Source organism: Leucopleurus acutus (assembly GCF_964270905.1).
Source record: "Leucopleurus acutus genome assembly, chromosome: 4".
In the NCBI taxonomy this organism is placed as follows: domain Eukaryota; kingdom Metazoa; phylum Chordata; class Mammalia; order Artiodactyla; family Delphinidae; genus Leucopleurus; species Leucopleurus acutus.
In genome coordinates, this window is record NC_139146.1 from 152,878,737 (window position 1) to 152,898,384 (window position 19,648).

At 34.0% G+C, this 19,648-nt stretch overlaps 1 protein-coding gene and 1 pseudogene across 4 annotated transcripts in view; one reads left to right on the forward strand and one right to left on the reverse strand.

Moving 5' to 3' along the window:
• The window catches only part of FSTL5 (follistatin like 5), a gene marked incomplete at both ends in the record, with an annotated part of 643,376 nt that overhangs the window by 282,660 nt on the left and 341,068 nt on the right, over positions 1-19,648 (forward strand). The gene's annotated exons all lie outside the window — the stretch shown is intronic.
• On the reverse strand, positions 16,318-16,895 carry LOC309961450 (AP-3 complex subunit sigma-1-like; annotated as a pseudogene). The gene has a single exon. The product of its transcript is annotated as an AP-3 complex subunit sigma-1-like (transcript).

Consider the following 19,648-nt stretch of genomic DNA (forward strand, 5'->3'; position numbering starts at 1 on the left):
ATCTAAATTTGAACAGATGTCCTGAATGTTATGTCAATACTTGCACTGCTATTATGGGTATGAATCAATATTACTTTGTAAACATCCTTATTTCAAGTGTCTTGAATCATGGCACAGTGGTTAAATACATAGATTCTGGAGATTAACTGCCTGATTTTATAACCCAGCTCCAATACTCACTGACTGTATCTTTTTTGGAGACTTAACTCCCTATTGCCATAGTTTACCCACCCATGAAAAAGACATAAAAGTTATCTCCTAATAGAGTTGCAGGGATTAAATGTGTTAATACTCAGCTTTGGATCCTATAATACAGTGAATATTCAATTACATTAGTTGTTGTCATTCATGTATACATTAGGTCTTGCTTCTACATTTCCATTTTGGAATCAGGCAAGCCATACATTCTACTAAAGTATAGACTGTGAACAGATGGCAAGTGGAGAATAAGGTTAGACAGTAAAGCAATTTGAGTCAAATATCTCTTTGCTTCCACTATCAAAAGAGTTCAGGCAAAAAAGCTTTTATATTTTTTCATGTATTTTACCTTTGGAAACATCAGAACATTTTAAAATAATATCTTCAAACTAAATTGATATCACTAATATCTAACCCCAAACGTTTGTAAGTAGAGTATAAATATCGTTACTTGATTTCTAATGCCTCACTCATCACTATGAGGGATGGGTTCTGTTTATATTATAAGGAGAATCTAATGGAGGATGGGTTTAGTTATGTGCCATAAACTATGGTGAGCTCTTCACATATAACTTAATCTTTTCAAAATGTGTGCATTAGGTTTTGATATCACTGTATTAAATAAGAACACTAAGGCCCAGAAAGAGACAGTGATTCACTAACGCATTCACAACGAGTATTTATACATTGGAGTTAGGTTCTTAACTTGGGCGCCTTGGCTTTTGGTAATTGAATATATGGTCTCACTATCTAAGCTAATTTAGCGTTCATCTTTTGAACTTCCATTAGATTTTCCTATAATGCCTTCATAGCCCATCATAATTTCCCTTTTGTCTCTGGTCTGTCTAAATTCCACCCCCCTTCTCAACTCCACAATTTACACTTTTCTTTCCACTTCACACAGTTTAGAAGTTCAAATTCTTACAATTTTTTTATTAACTCAGATTATTAAAACAAACACCCGTTCATTTGGCGTGCCAGGCCATGCTAAAAATGAGACTCTGCTCATCTCTAAACTACTTAAACTTTGTGTGTTTTTTATGTTTCTGAATGGGCCCCATCACTGAATCATATTGTTGTGTGTAAAACAACACAACACAACACCTGAACACAACAAGTTGCCAAACTTGAGTGTTCATCTGAATCACTTGAAGTGCTTGTTAAAGCACAAATGGTTTGGTCATACACCTAGAGTTTCTGATTCATTAAGTACTGATTGGGGCTGAGAATTTGCAATTAAGCTATAATGTGAGACCACTGGTGCAGACTAACAGTACATTTTAAAAATGCCTTCAAATGCTGTATTCCCGTGAATGCTAAGTACTTTTTAAATTATTATGACCATCTTTTTAAAAATTTTTAACCCTTGACAAAATTCTAACTAGCAAAATATCTCTATTAGTTTTTGGGTTGATAAAGTTTTGATTTTAAGACTATTTTTCTTTTCCATTTTTTAGATATGTTTCCATATTTCATAGACTAGAAAAATTATTTGTGAAACAGGAGGCTGTAGTCAAGTTTGTTAATTATAATTATCTAAGGTTGATCACTATCACTGGGCAGACTATAAAGTGGCAGACTCTTAGCCAAACTACCTGAAATTCAAATTCCAGCTCTACCATTTCTTAAATCTGTCACTCTGATGAAATTAGTTAACTTCCATGTGCCATGGTTTCCTGATCTAAAAGAGGAAAATAATACTAGCATCTATCCCATTATGTAGTTTTATTATCCTATAGATTTATATATATGCATATATACATATATATGGCATTTAAAAATATACACAGTGAGGGATATATGAGTTTGAGCTTTTATTTGATGATGAGATTATGCTTTGCATAATGTAAAATCTTTTGCTTGGAGGGTTTATTGACTGATAATATATAATGGGCATAACCATCAAGAGTCAAAATGAAATTCAAATCTCAGCTTAACATGTTTTGCACTGCTTTTATATTTTTAATTTAACTATAATATTCCTGGAAGCTTATAACTGAAGTATTTCCAATAGAAAAACCTTCAAAAATACCATATTAGTAAAGCAACAAATAGGCTTTGCTACTTATGAGAAAAGTAATTTCCTGTTCTTGAGAGTGCTGCATTCATTAAAAAATGTATTTGAAACTATTTAATAAACACAGTACATATAAAACAGCATATAGAGTCCACCTTTTGATTTAAAGTCCAATTTTTCTAATAGTGCTCCATGTACTTTATAATTGAAATATAATCATCAGAATGGATCGGTTGTTTGGCTGAATATTTACTTCAGTTTCTAATTTTGGAAAAGACTTGTCATTTTCCTACTAGAATAGCTAATAGTGCCAGTGGGGTAGAAAGTAGCATTTTACCTGATTAAAACCAAATTAACATAAACAAACTGTTCTAGGAAAATTAAGTGCTGTGCTGAATATCATTAAGCAGTTCCCAGAATGTTATAGTGCCTAATTTTTAATAATTTAATATGTGTATGGACATTTAAACAATTTGAGTAAAACATAATGCTTACTATGCAGCTTCAGTATGCTTTTTGTACCATGACCCTGCTGAAGAGACAGTATGAAATCTTTGCTAAAAGAAGTAGAGCAGCCAATGAAAAGTCAGCTCTCAGAAATTTCAAAGTATCCAAAGTAAGTACACTAGAAATGAAGAGTTAGCGGCTTGTCCAAAGGACTGTGTCACATGTTTCTGTTTGGACTTAATATAGAAAGAAATGGTGAGCCATTTAAAGGTTTAAAGCAGAAAAGACATCTGAAAATATTAATTTATAGGTTACTTTAACAGTAATTAGATTGAAGTTGGCAAGGTTGAAAGCAAAGAAAGTTAAAAGTTAGGCAGTTAGGAAAGGAATGCAAGATTCAGATGAATGATAAAGGAGTTCTGAGTTAATTTACCTACTGTTAGTAGGGATAGAGAAATACAACAGACATTAAGAAGCCAGGATGAAAGAAAGCCAACTGAGATTAAGCATTTATCTCCTTACCTCCTTAAGACTCTGATAAAGTGAGTGAAAAGCATAATGCCATAAAAGATTTGGGCCATTAATGAAAAGAATTTGAAATTTCTCAGACACAGAAAAGGATAAAAAATATTTCTACAGTAAACATGTATGATAAGATACCCAGGGCAAACACTAAAATAAGGGAAAAAAGTATATAAATTCAAAGTCTGTAACAGGAAAACAATGAAATAAAAACAGAACAAATAAACACAATATATCCAAAAAGAAAACATACCATAAAAGACAATAGGGAGCACAAAGAAAAGTTATAGAAATAACTCCAAAGATATCAATTATTCTTATTTTCTTAGTCCATTCAAGCTGCTGTAACAAAATATCACAGACTTAGAGGCTTATAATCAACAAACATTTATTTCCTACGTTCTAGAAGCTGGAAATTTCAAGATCTGGGCATCAGCAAGTTCAAAGTTTGGTGAGGGCTTCCCGGTCATAAACAGCTGTCTTTTCACTATGTCCTCACATGCCAGACAGCATCAGGGAGCTCTCTGGGGCCTCTTTTATAAGAGTACTAATCCCATTTATGAGGATTCCGCCCTCATGACCTAATACTTCCCAAATGCCCCACCTCCTAATACCATCACATGGGACATTAGGATTTCAACATATTAATTTCCAAGTGACACCTTCAGACATATCAATAATGAATATAAGTGGACTAATCCAGTCAATTTTAAAAAAGAATATCATATTTTTAAAATCCACTTACATAAGATTAAGTTAACATAATTTATATGCTAGCAATACCGTTATCATGTCTTCTTACCCCACACCACACTCCCCAATTATACATATATAAATCTTATAAATGATACGCATATAGTAGGAGAATAGAAAAAGGTGCAACATTTACATAGTAGTATTTGATTTATTTTATGACAAATAATTGAAATTTTATTATGTGTAAATCTAATTCAAGAATCTGTAGATGATACGGAAATGAATCATAAATGGTCCTTACCCTCAGCATATCATAGTCCAAAAGAAGGGGAAAAAAGGCATGCCTAAAAAATAAAAGGTAAATTGAGAGAGAGAAAGAGAAAATAAATATGATTCAGATAAAGCACTACAGATGTCTAAAGGGAGAAATAAAAATAGGCTCCAGCTGGGGCTTCTATAATTCTTCTTGAAGGACTGGGGACACTGCCTAGGTTGTCCTTAAACTGGGCATTAAAAGTGGATGAGACTTGGAATGCAATTCATTGATAAAAGTGTATTTTTCTTCAGCTCCACTAATTTAATTCAGATTTACAATTACTGCAATAGAAACAACTTACGAGTCCTAAATGCTCAAGGCATTGTTCCATTGCATAATCTAATAGGCCTATGTGCATGAAAAAGCAACTGTGAGATTATGGTCTAAATTTAGCACCCGAACGAGTGTCAAGTTTCAGTTTTTCCCCTAATAGGGATGTGATTTTAATTTATTTAAGCTCGGAAACAGTGGCTCATCACCTTGGCTGCATATGTGAATCACCCAATGTGCTTTTAAAAACCACTGATGCCCACACCTCACCACCAATCAATTAAATCAGAACCTCTCATAATGAGGCCCGGGCATCAGTTGTGTTAATGCTCCTCAAATGACTGTAATGTGAAACACAGGTGAAGAACTACTGCTTCTGAGAGTCCCATTTCCTCATTCAGTATAACTAAAAAGCAAGTTTAAGCTGTACCAAAAATACTCTTTGGGGTCGAATTGCCTGTGTGTCTAGGATTCCTGACCATGCTCACTAGGTAAATGATAGCTCTGTCTTATGTTCAGCAATTAATACAACACCAAATTTACCCGGATTGTATTTGACAAAATGTTTTCACCTGAAACAACCAAGAGGTTATGTCAATAGAAGTGCAAGGTCTAGTCCACTCTTTTATGACAGTAGAGAAAAATCAGTGACTTTGCTGGGATGTATGTGATACAGAAGCCTTCCTCCATTCTGACACTATCCCTAGAATTTACATAAAATGTTAATGTCTCACATATTATTTGAAATACATTTATATGACAAACATTAGAGGATCTCTTAAATTGAGATAACAAAAAATTGCTACTTTTAAATTCATAATTGAATATGGCTATATCCACGTTTTTTTCTCTGATTCCCAAGAAGTCTATACTTAAACCTTTTTTTTGTTTTTAAATTGAAGTATAGTTGGTTTACAATGTTGTGTTATTTTCTGTTATACAGGAAAGTGATTCAGTTATCTATATATACATGCATATATACACGTATTATGCATGTCTATATACATATTCTTTCCCATTATGGTTTATTATAGGGTACTGAATTAATTCCCTGTGCTATACAGTAGGAAATTGCTGTTTATCTAGTTTAGGTATAGTAGTTTGTATCTGCTAATCCCAAACTCCTAATTTATCCCTACCCCACCCCCTTTCCCCTTTGGTAACCATAAGTTTGTTCTCTATGTCTGTGAGTCTGTTTCTGTTTCATAAAAAGGTTCATTTGTGACATATTTTAGATTCCACGTGTAAGGGATATCATACATATGTTTAAATGTTAAGAACAGCAACAAACAAAAAAACACTCGTGATGTTAATGCATTTTATACTGATATCTATCTATGCTATACCATTATTTTATAGATCAGTGGCCAAAAAATTATGGCCCAAAGCCTGCTTTTTTAAACAAAATTTTATAGGAACATAGCCATGACTACTTGTTCACGTATGCTTGTGTCTGCCTTTACAGTATAACACATTGCTATATAACACTGTGACAGAGAGGGGATGGACCAGAAAGCCTAACATATTTACTCTGTGGCCCTTTAGAGGAAACTTTGTCCAAACCTGCTATAGATTGATTTTTTAAAATCTATTACTTAAAATAATTTGTGATTACTAATTCTCTCAAATTACTCTTTGACAATTCCTTGCAATAAACAAAGAAAGAAGAAAAAGTTATTTGTGAAATGTTTATTCCTCAGTGCAGTATAATCTCCCTCATTTCCCTCCTCCATATTTTCTGTTTGTTTGTTTTTCCTCCTGTGATACACTTTTCCCATCTTCCTTGGTCTATTTAAAAAGCTGTACCTCCTTGGACTTTTAAAATGATTGTTGTATTTCCACAAATCAAGTGTCAAATATGCCTTTGCTTCCCTGAGAGCAAGTCTGGGAAAAATCATTTAAGGATTATTTTAAGGGGGAAGACCCAAATCAACAGAATAAGAAATGAAAAAGGAGAGGCAACAACTGATGCTGCGGAAATACAAAGGATCATGAGAGACCACTACAAGCAACTATATAGCAATAAAATGGACAACCTGGAAGAAAAGGACACATTTTTAGAAAAGTACAACCTTCCAAGCCTGAACCAGGAAGAAAGAGAAAATATGAACAGACCAATCACAAGCACTGAAATTGAAACTGTGATTAAAAATCTTCCAACAAACAAAACCAAGGACCAGATGACTTCACAGGTAAATTCTGTCAAACATTAGAGAAGAGATAACACCTATCCTTCCCAAACTCTTGCAAAATATAGCAGAGGGAGGAACACTCCCAAACTCCTTCTACGAGGCCACCATCACTCAGATACCAAAACCAGACAAGGATGTCACAAAGAAAGAAAACTACAGACCAATATCACTGATGAACATAGACACAAAAATCCTCAACAGAATACTAGGAAACAGAATCCAGCAGCACATTAAACGGATCATACACCATGATCAAGTAGGGTTTATTCCAGGAATGCAAGGATTCTTCAGTAAACGCGAATCAATCAATGTGATACACCATATTAACAAACTGAAGGTTAAAAACCATATGATAATCTCAATAGATGCAGAAAAAGCTTTTGACAAACTTCAACACCCATTTATGATAAAAACTCTCCAGAAAGTGGGCACAGAGGGAACCTAGCTCAACATAATAAAGGCCATATATGACAAAACCACAGCCAACATCATTCTCAATGGTGAAAAAAATGAAACCATTTCCTCTAAGATCACGAATGAGACAGGGGTGCCCACTCTCACCACTATTATTCAACATAGTTTTGGAGGTTATAGCCATGGCAATCAGAGAAGAAAAATAAATTAACAGAATCCAAATCAGAAAAGAAGAAGTAAAACTGTCACTGTTTGCAGGTGACATGATACTATACCTAGAGAATCCTAAACATGCTACCAGAAAACTACTAGAGCTAATCAATGGATTTGGTAAAGTAGCAGGATACAATACTAATGCACAGAAATGTCTCATATTCCTACACACAAACGATGAAAAATATGAAGGAGAAAATAAGGAAACACTCCCATTTACCATTGCAACAAAAAGAATAAAATACCTAGGAATAAACCTACCTAAGGAGACAAAAGACCTGTATGCAGAAAACTATAAGACACTGTTGAAAGAAATCAAATCCGATACAAACATATGAACAGATATACCATGTTCTTGGTTTGGAAGAATCAACATTGTGAAAATGACTATACTACCCAAAGCAATCCACAGATTCAATGCAATCCTTATCAAACTACCAATGGAATTTTTCACAGAACTAGAATAAAAAATTTCATAATTTGTATGGAAACACAAAAGACCCCGAAGAGCCAAAGCAATCTTAAGAAAGAAAAATGGAGCTGGAGGAATCAGGCTTCCAGACTTCAGACTATGCTACAAAGCTACAGTAATCAAGACATAGTGGAGAAAAGGGAACCCTGTTGCACTGTTGGTGGGAATGTAAACTGATACAGCCACTATGGAGAACAGTATGGAGGTTCCTTAAAAAACTAAAAATAGAAATACCATATGACCCAGCAATCCCACTACTGGGCATATACCCTGAGAAAACCATAATTCAAAAAGTGACATGTACCACACTTTTCATTTCAGCACTATTTACAATAGCCAGGACATGGAAGCGACATAAGTGTCCATTGACAGATGAATGGATAAAGAAGATGTGGCACATATATACAATGGAATATTACTCAGCCATAAAAAGAAATGAAATTGAACTATTTGTAGTGAGGTGGATGGACCTAGAGTCTGTCATACAGAGTGAAGTAAGTCAGAAAGAAAAATCAAATACTATATGCTAACACATATATGTAGAATCTAAAAAAATATGGTTCTAATACACCTAAGGGCAGGACAGGAATAAAGACAGAAACATAGAGAATGACTTGAGGACACGGGGAGGGGAGGGTAAGCTAAGATGAAGTGAGAGAATAGCATTGACATATATACACTAGCGAATGTAAAATAGTTAGTGGGAAGCAGCTGCATAGCACAGAGACATCAGCTTGGTGCTTTGTAACCCCCTAGAGGGGTAGGATAGGTAGGGTGGGAGAGAGACACAAGAGGGAGGTCATATGGGGATATATGTATACATATAGCTGATTCACTTTGTTATACAGCGGCAACTAACACAACATTGTAAAGCAATTATACTCCAATAAAGATGTAAAAAATAAAAGGATGAATTGAAAGTTCATCAACATAAGATAGAAATTCAGGTCATACCTCACATAACTTTTTATTTAGTCTCTCAACCTCGCTGAATTCCAAAAAGATAGAACTGTGCTAGAGACCTGGTCCTGAATCAAGTATTGGGTATCAGCCCAAATCCTGTCTGTTATTTGGGGTGCCAAGGCCCGGTAAGAACAGGAATCAGTCAGTGGTATCAGGGGTAGTAGCTCCAGAAAGTTGGTATAAAATGTATGCTATGAATGAGAAAAATGAAAAATATGCAAAGAGCCTGCTCTTAAGTAGAATTGTTATTGACTAAATAATGATACTATTTGCTTTTAACTATGTCTTTTGTTTTCTTGTCTATCAGATATTTTTTTCTCTAAGAAGATATCTATTAATAGTAGTATTTTCATGGTACTTTTATCATTATTTTAAATATTATTGGCTGATCTCTTTACATGATATATGAAACACTATAATAATGTAATGCATATAATGGTGTAAAAATATAGAGGCTTGTTCATGAAAAAGGGCTTTGTTAGAATTTATAATAGAATGCTTAACTTACTCAAAGTGAAATACAAAAATGATGCCCAGTACAAAACGATAGAGGCAAGGTTGTCATCAGCTGTCCAGGGCATAAAGGCACTGGGCCAAGGCAATGAGTGAGGCTGAAATTAAAACTACATCTCACTTTTCAAGCCAGGCACCCTAGGTGGGGTATATTCACCAAGAAGAGCTTTCTTCTGTCTATGAAGTGTTGTATTCACCAGCTTTTTCCTCTTTCCACAAAGGCAATATTTGCTTGCTAAGTTTGGTATCCAGAGTTTTGTCCACCTAGCTGAGTGCTTTTCTTAATTCACTAGAAGGTGCAGTAAAGTCTAAAGGACCTTGTTAGAAGTGCATAGTAATTGGAAATTCTTTTGAATCTAACCAATCAAAATTTCGTGTCTTTAGGAAATAATAGACATGATATTTTTGCATTATTTCAGTATACCAAAATAAAAAATTATATTATTTTCTCCTTAAAAGGATGTTTTAATGATTAAAAACAATAAAAGAACTATTTATTTAGAGTAAACTGGTAGAATAAGTATAGGAGGTTTACTTTAGAAAGGTCGAGTTAATTCAGTTAGTGAGTTCTATTTTTTTAAAGCTTATTTTGTGTAGTAATAAAGAATCGAAAAATTAAAACTGAAAGGTGTTCTATAAGTTTTCTATTTACAATATCTTTTCTTGTTACATTGTTTGTTTATATTGCAGGAAGTATATTTAAATTTGTCTATATATAGTCACTTATGTATTATATAAGTGATATATAATCACTTATATCTTAAACAATCACAAGAACTTTGAGCTTGTATTAATCCTTTTTTTTCTTCTAAGAAAAATGAATCAGATATCTAGAATGTTAAAGGATACTTTTTCAAGGTAAAATCATGAATTTCTTACAAATATAAATTTAACATGTTAGATATTTAATTAACTCATTATTTAAGAGGGAACTAGGCAGATTTATAATCAGTTCAAAGAAGTCAAAGAGCCATACATTTATATGCTGTAAACAGTTGTGGAAATGAAATTACAAAGAGACGTAAACCTGGCCTTTTCCACCTAAAAGGGAATAGAAATCAATTGAATCTTTTCCAGACAAAATTCATTTGCAAGTCCATAGGCAAGAATTATTTTCCATTGGTATCAGTTATCTGCAATTTACTAGGTAGTAAAATATTTCAAAGGCAATGAAAGGCTAAAGTCATATAACCCAGCAAGTCATGCTATAAATAATGAGTAATTTTCCATTGGAAACACCTAATAATGTCTTTGTTTATTCCAAACTTATTTACCAAACTGTACTAGAAATCAGCATATGGCCTAAGTGACATTCAAATCACAAGTGAAAATCTTTAGACACAAATTACATAAGCTATGGTCATTATTTTAATTATGAAGCCAAGAAGAAATAAATTTAATTGGAGAGAATACAATATCACTAAACCATTTTATATTTTTAAATTATAAAACACTAAACCATTTTATATTTTGTATTATATACACAAACATACAAATATAGGCATATGAACATTAACGTATGTTATCTTCAAAGAGAGGATGTTTTTTACGTCCATTGCTCATAACCGGTAACTCAACCAAGAAATTAAATAAATATGAATTTTGGAGTGTATGTAAAGGCAAAATCTTGGTTTTCGTCTTTCCTCAGAAACTAGAAAGCCAGACATCGTTTTAAAATGTGTTTATTAAGTAATTCCCCAACTCACTTGTGAAAATGAATGACTTTAAAAACAAGGGGTTTGTCATTCATTTTCATCTGAAAAAATTCATGGAAAGGACAAATACTTAAGTCATTCTCTTCTGCTATTTATTCATAAGGTGAAAATTGGGAATTTTACATCTCTCTATTGACTTTAGAAATTTCACACATTTTAATGAATTTTTTTATGTAAACGTATTCAAAACTCATATGCCTTTAGGTTGTAGCAAAATTAACTTAAGAAAGTCAATTTGATGAAAAAGCAACTTTTCGTTACATAACATTATCTTAGACTTTGATAAAACAACCCATAGCCTTTTTGTGAACATAAGTCAATACTATATCAAAGGAATATATCTCTACACCACTGTTCTTATTCATATTAATATAACCACAGATTTTGTTTTATTTACACACACACACACATCCATGCATATGGTAAAAATCAAGATGTCAGCTGGATTTCACAGAAAACTTTTGCATTTCAGAGAAAGGCAACATCCCTTGTCCTCATATTCTTCTATCTGATTTGCAGCAGTTATGAAATGGAGCAGGACCCTGTGATCCTTGTCCCCCACGTCCTCAGCCTGCCTTTTGTCTGTAGAAATCTTTTAGCCAAAGAACAAGTTTAATAAGAGAAGTGAGAAAAAGCAGAACAAAGGAAAACAGTCAAACGAGACCAAATAATAATAACAGTTCAGTCGTTAAGCAAAGTCAAGGACTTTTAGTTCCTCCTCAAGGGCTACAGATAATATTCTGAGCCATATCCTGTGAGCTGTGTTGTAGATACTGGAACCCCCGCCAGGTAAAAGAATTTAACTACGTGATGACCAGGCTGTAGCCATGACATAAGCTGCCACAATGCCAAGAACTGGCCTCAAAGAAACGGTAACAAACCGACCCTGGAACTAAAGACTAAACTGTACTTAAAACCATCAAGATGACAAGATGACGCTGGTCAGACTGCTGCAGCACCAATTTCAAGATGACCGTCAGAGCTGACTGTGCTGTTTCCGCATGTAGCCCCCTCCCTCCATCTATAAAATCTCTCACCCACTGCTTGTCAGTGGGGGTGAGTTGGCCTTTGGACAGGAGTCCTCCCCACTGCATTGCTTGCCTCCAAGATAAAGCACACTTTCCTTTTCGCCAGCCTTGTCTTTTCAATTGCTTTTGGGCAGTGACAGCCAGACCCCCACGTTCAATTACAGTTAGCTGATATTTTTCCCTTTTCAAGGAATGGGCCTTGGGATATAAAGATGTGTGATAAATCTATCTTCATTCCTTCTTCCACCAAACTAGACGTTTTTGTGGCCTCTTTTTAAGTCAGCAGTGTCTTAATACTCCTTAAAAATGCACACTGTCATGTTTTGACCAGGAACATCTTTACTTCACATTTACACATGCCCTCCCTTAACAGTCAGACTTCAGCTTCCATGCATTCACCAATGACACAAAGCCAATTCATCAAACCGTTCCTTTCTTCTTAGACTACAGAGCTTCTTAACTGACTATGTTTTCTTTTCCCTCACTGAGGCCTCTACCAGCATCTCATAATTACCTCAAATTCATCTCATTTAAAAGCTAATTCCCCCAACTCTTGAGGGTGTAGCTACTTCCTGCCGTTGTCTCCGAGTTACTTCAAGATTTTTTTGTTTTTTATTTTTCACCTAATGCTTTAACAACAGGGAAACCAGTTCCCTATGTTGTCTCCTGTTTGAAATATCTAGTTTGGTTTTGCGTTTTGACTGGACTCTGTCTGACATAACAGGGCAATCGATTATTTGAACTCCTTCCAGTTTATGGGCTAAAAATCACACAGTGATCCAGTGTTATAAATTATTTTTAAATTGGTAATTAGCTGACAATTTGATTAGGTTCTGCATCAGTTCTCCATTTTTTTTTTTCTTTTTGAAAGCCAATAATTTAGAGGGCTGGGGAAACACTCAACTTACCAAAGTACCTGTTATTCAGTCTCTAGGACTATTCATTTTCTCAGTTTCTGGGAGGCTTTCAAAATATATTTTATCAAGACTGATTAAATGGCTATTAATTATAGTTGTTACTAGTGGTACCTTATTTATTATACATGTTCAAAAGCATTGGGAACTATTATTAATTTCAATACACCTTTGCCACTACCATATTTTGGATAAAATGCTTTTATCATATCATGTACTCTCAAGATAATTTTCACCTTAATGAACAAAATTAAGCTATAAATTTATGGAAAATGTTTGCCGTTGACCTAACTAGGAAGTCATCAACTGCCCATGAATCAAATCTGACCTATTTTCTGTCAGAAATATGACTGTTTTTCAGTTTTTGTTGGTGAAAAACTTGTTTTCAAATTTTTTTCTATTATTAACATCAGGAAATGTTTGTTTTCTCTAATATGTAGAATATTTACTATGTTTTGTTGAAAATATATCCAAAGAACTATAATGAACGAATGAAATTGCTCTATCTTTAAAAAAAGATTAATTTATCATTTCCCCTATATTTATTTACTCACTGTCTCATAAACCTAATTTCTACAGAAGACACACACAGTGTATACTTAATGTAGAAACTTTCCAGTGTTAATTACCCCATGTCCTCCTATTCATTTGTCCTCTGCCTTTGCTATCTCTTATAAATCTTTGGTCAAGGTCATGATGAGCTATTGTTAAACATGATGCATACCCATAAGAAAGTGTAGGACTAAATAAATATTTGTTACTTATTGTGTGTGACTATGTGTAAATTAAAATAAAATGTCAAATAGTATCATATTTCGATGAATATGTACCATTGAGGAATTGAACAGATAACATTTATAGTCTTCCAGAAAACAGAACAATAGATGTTGCATGTAGGCAATATATGACCAAATGTTCTTAATATATAGTATTTTATGTTATTGCAATTTCAGACAAAAATAGGGGTCCACTTTGGAAATATTCCATAGAATCATTATATAGTAGAGAATGGCAGTCCAGTTGAAGAAGTCTTCTGTCGATGACTGAACTATTTAACTGCTGCTACCAGGACTCTTGAGAGCATTGGGTGATCCTTTTATACAGAGAGACACAAATTGGTAGAATCATTTGTGTTTATTTGGTTGGTTTGGGGTCAGTGAGGAGGCAGTTAGCGCTAGCATCCATGCTATGACCAATTGAAATGTGAAATATCAAAGGATTCTCATTGGACGATGTCTCCTGAAGGTCAGCTGTTCTTAAAAGAAATAATGACAACACATAGTGACTACCCCAGGGACATGGTTTTTTACAGGTTACATTTATTCAAATAAATTATTTGTACATGATCATTGTATCAAGATAAAAAATCCAATAAAGTGATATTGCCCCCCACACATGCAATACATACAAAAGATCTGTTCCCAAATCCAAGCTATTAATTGTTACATATACTAACCCACTTCAGCGTTGAGCCTGTATGAAAGTATCATAAAGCAAAAGAACAACAATACTATAAATGTTACTGTTGTGATGTTTAGTGTATAATGGTATTTGAATATTTACTGTTGCTTAGAATTAGGTGTACTTTGGAAAGAATATTTCTTTATGTTAAATTTAATAGGATAAAGACATAGCTGGGGGTTGATGCCCATTCATGACTATTATCTCTTTTGTTTGCTTGATGGAAAATAATGAATAGGCTATATAGAAAATGCATAAAGTAGAAATCATAGAAGAAATCCTGTTTTTTACTATCATTTTTGTATTTTTCTGTGATAAATAAGACAAAGAGTAACTGAGATATTCTGAGACAAGACATATATGAACTCTTGACTGAATAAGATATTCAGTGACCAGAAAAAGACATATGCTTATGCTCATAACTTGGAAACTTAACACCAAACTATAAACTTCAGGAAGAAAGTAACTCAACCTCAACCTTCTACTGTATATAAATGTAGCATTAGACCTGATGCTTATAGAAGAGTACTATATTCCTGTAAGAGTATATTTCTGGGTTTGCTCCACACCAAGGCACTATGCTTAATGGCTGCTTGATCTACATTTCCCATCTAGAAGTATTACAGTGTTTCTCTATCATTGTGGTTTATCAAGTTTGCCTGTTAATATCTCCATTTGATTCATATTTTTGAAGTTATGTTGTTTAGACAGGCTTGGAGAAATGTTTAGACATTTCTATCAATATTATGCAGCATTCCTAATGATTGTTGGGGAAATTAAAAATCCTACCAACCAAAAGACCTCTCTCTCTCTCAGTGCAGCAGAGAAAAGACATATGATTTATTATTGAATATGTGTATTCATATACATGAATATGTGTATGCAGGCAGTCCTCAGAAAACTGTAAATTCTTGACAGAATTTCACACAAATTTGTAGAGTAACATAAAAGAAAGAATAACTAAAGCTTCTCTATCTTCTCAAGAGACAAATAGATGCAACTTGTGAGTCCTGTGTACCTCATGAGAAATGTCTGAGTTAACTAGTATGATGCGCTTACAATTGTTGGGTCAGAATTTTCTTAATCTTTCATGTAAAGTCAAATGTCAAGCCTGTTATTGGGCTTATTATGTTTCAAGCAGATGGTATAGTAATTGTACTTACTTCACAGGATCATTTTAAAGATTAAATGAGCCGCCTGTAAAATACTTAGAACAGTGCCAGCACACAATAATTGCTGTGTATATATTGGATTAAAATCATTATATGCCTATGGCTTCACAGATATGAATAGTATACCTTCTGTAAGATCAATGCAAACAATACAATTTTCATTGAAAACCACATATTGGGTACTGTGATAAAATTATTGGACAAGATTATTTAGTGTTCAGAAGTACAAAGAGTCCTGCTCTTAATGGAGTTACATGAGTCTTAGGTTTTTTTTGTTGTTTTTTTTTTGTTTTTTGCTTTAGAAGTCCAGTTACCTTGGAGTTTATTTAAACTAAGAGAAAAAGTCATAATGTTTTCATGCAATACATACTTCGTTCTTTAAATAACAATTCTGACAAATAACAGAAAGAATTAAGGAATGCTGTATTTGTGATCCATACAAAACACGAACATTTTGGGTTATACGTAATTTAAAGAAATGTCCCAAACACTTTTCAAAATACTGTGGTAGCCAATACATAGAGGCATGCCTTAGGTGGTCATAGGAATGCAGTTTAGAGAATAAAGAAAAAAATCACACTGTAACTACTCAATTTCTTCAAAATCACTGAGCAAGAAAAGCAACAATGAACTTCCATACTGATTTTACATGACTTCTATGCAGTACCTTGACTTAAATCCAAGAGCAGAAGTTAAGACTCTCCTCCTCTGTTTTTGGTAAACAGCTGCATGGTAAACTTAGATGACTTTTCCCCCGGATTTTACCTGGGAGTGGCCTTTAAAATTTTTTTTATTTAAAAGAGGGCAGGTTTGGCACTTTTATACTGATGTCACCAATGTTAATATTTCTTGGGCTCTCAGGAAGATTCATATTCTTTACAGCTGATACAGCACGGACTGGAGCTCCCGCTAAGCCAGCCTCAGATTTCTCCAGTTTATTTTGTGCATCAATTTGTGTAACAATCTCATTCATGTTGGTCTCCAATACCATTCCCCCCATCACCATTTCTGCAAGAATATTGTGAACCTTGGCTACATGGAAAATTAAATCCAGTTCACAGACGTTTTCAAAACACTTGTCTAATGTTTCCACAAATACTTGAATTAGATCTAAAATGTCAAGTTCACTTTCTGAAGAATCCACACAGAAGACAAAATATAATGTTGCATAATGTCTATAAATCAGTTTGTTGTCAGATCCTCCAAATAATAATCCTCCTTCTAGGAAATTACAAACATTTTCATCTCTCTTAGATACCAAATGGAATGTCTCCCTGATGATTTGCTGTTGTGTATCTTCACTGTAGGGCTGGTAGAACTTGGAGAGCCGCGGCTTCCCGTGGTTGTTAAAGATGAGGATCGCCTTGATCATGGCTGAGCCGGGCCGACCCGGTGGGAGCTGGGGGCCAGGACGGGGGCGGGGGCGGGCACACGAGCCTAGCCTCGGGATCTCTCTGGCGATCCTTCCCCACCCGCCCCCTCCCGCACACGCGCACGCCAAGTCTTAGTTTTGACTCTACTTGATTAAGGGATAGACACTTTTTCGTAACCTGATTACTTTTTTAAATTACTTTCATCAAATTTTTTAAAAATTCAAGAATATCCTTTATATATCTTTACTCCTTGAAATATTATAAATCCAGATAATATAAATCAAAATTAAAAACTTCTATAAAACACAGACTACCACAATGAGACCTGTAAGAACTGTGTAGTATAATTTTTAAGGCAACATGCACTCATACTTTAACAGCAATTGCAAAAATGTGAAAAGATGAAAGTCCTTCATATTGTGTACAAAATATTTGTAGAAAGGTTGCCAGAAAACAAACAATAATTAATTAGGAAAAACTTATTTCATAAACTGTTTGACATCATTAGCTACTTCTCACGTATTTTATAGGAGGTATGCCTTTTCATATGAAGCATACTGTATTTTCTTGGTTTTAACTATAAAGATAATGACTTAAAAGACTGTTAATTCACTAAACATTAAAATCACACACTTGAGCAATTGTGATAATTTTATTACAAGTTGTATTTATTTCAGGTAAGATAAATATACATTTTTCACTAAGGTTCCCAAGCATTCTAGATAGCCATCATCATTGTATTGTGCTCTGTTTTATTTTGTTGTGTTTTCTGCCAGCATTCTCTGCATCTTTACTTTATAATATGTGATTCTGTTTGTGAGGGTGATGAGAGAGGGTGGGGATAGTAAGAGCTAAGCTGCCTACTTGCTCCAAAGTGTGTCACCTTTGAAGAATATAATTGAAAACAGAGCATGGGATGCCTAATCTCGTCCCTCAAAAGCATTTTAATTAATGTTCTTTCAGGGTAAAGAGAGCAAAGTGACCTGGTTACTAGAACACCTTTATTAAATTATAATACCACATTTGCCAAGCTAGAAAATCAAACCCCTTTTTAATACTGCTTGTATAGATGTAGGCAGTTGTCAATGACCATGTGGCATATAATTGAAAAAAGTTACATCATAAGGAACAAAGTGTTTGGAGAATTAATATTTAACTCAAAATACTTTCCTTTTATTTCCAGTAAGAGTAATTCCCAAAATTAATCAGTAAGCATGTCAATTGAATTAATTGTGTTTTTAATCATTTTCACTTAACTAGTCAACAACGTTTAAGGAGATGTTAAATTAAGCCAAATCACATTGTGTGTGTGCAGAGAGTGGGGGAAAGGTTATGGAACCAATGTCTCTTGTAAAATATAGTCCCTCGTTCATTTAAAAAATTCCCTGTAAGACAACGCGACGCAACTACACACCTATTGTAATGGTGAGTCCAAAACACTGACAACACCAAGTGCTGGTGAGGGTTTGGAGCAACAGGAACTCTCATCCATTGCCGATGAGAATGCAAACTGGTGCAGCCATTTTGGAAGACAGTTTGGTGATTTTGTACACAGCTAAACATAATCTTACATACAATCCAGTAATTATGCTCCTTAGGATAAGGATTTGAAAATGTAAGTCCACACAGATACCTAAACATGGATGTTTACAGCAGCTTTACTCAAAATTGCCAAAACTGGGAAGCAATAAAGATGTCCTTCAGTAGGTAAGTGGATAAATAAACTGTGGTCCATGCAGACAGTGGAATGTTATTCAGTGATAAAAAGAAATGAGCTAACAAGCCATGACACAAAGGAATCTTAAATGCATTGACTTCTCAGAAGCCAATCTGAGAAGTCTACATATTGTATACAATTCCAAATCTATGACAGTCTGGAAAAGGCAAAACTATGGAGACAGTAAAAAGGTCAGTGTTTGTCAGGGGTTAAGGAGGATGGAGAGATGAATAGGCAGAGAGCACAGAGGATCTTTAGGGCAGTGAAACTACTCTGTAGATACAGGTACACACATGTCATTATACATTTATTAAAACCCATGGAGTATATAACACCAAGAACCCTATGTACTAATGAACTCTAATATAGGGGTTTTTGTGACAATGACATCACTGTAAGTTCATCAATTTTTGTGGGGAAGTTGATAGTGGGGGAGTCTGTGCGTATGGGGGGGCAAAGGGTACATGGAAAATCGGTATTTTCTGCTCAATTTTTCTACGAAAATAAAACTGCTCTGAAAAGTAAAGTCTATTGTTTAAAAAAAAAATCCCTCTCCATGAGGAAATCATGGCTCTTCAAATGTAGAAAGTTGTGAAGTGATATGTGTAGGTGTGCTTGTATTAGTAAATTTCCAGAATTAGAATAGTATCTGAAACATAACAGTTTTACATTAATCTTATGTGTAACTGTAAACATGTTTTAATAAGAACTTTTAAGTAAAGTTTATGTAATATAAAACAATTTACACCATTAGATTTTCCATATTTTAGTAGATACTCCAGTTAAAGTTTATTTTAATTTTGTTCAGACTACTTTTAACCAAGATAATTTTAATTCCTTCAAACACACAGTTTAACAATGAATTTAAAAATGAATTTAAATGTAATAGTTTTCCATGTTGAATTTATTCATAGATGCATATTAAATCAACATACTAAAGTTTTCATACATTCCTTATGTTATAAATGCAAAGTATTTTTCTAAAACACATATTAGAAAATATTTACATTTTAAAAACTGTTTACATATGAAAAA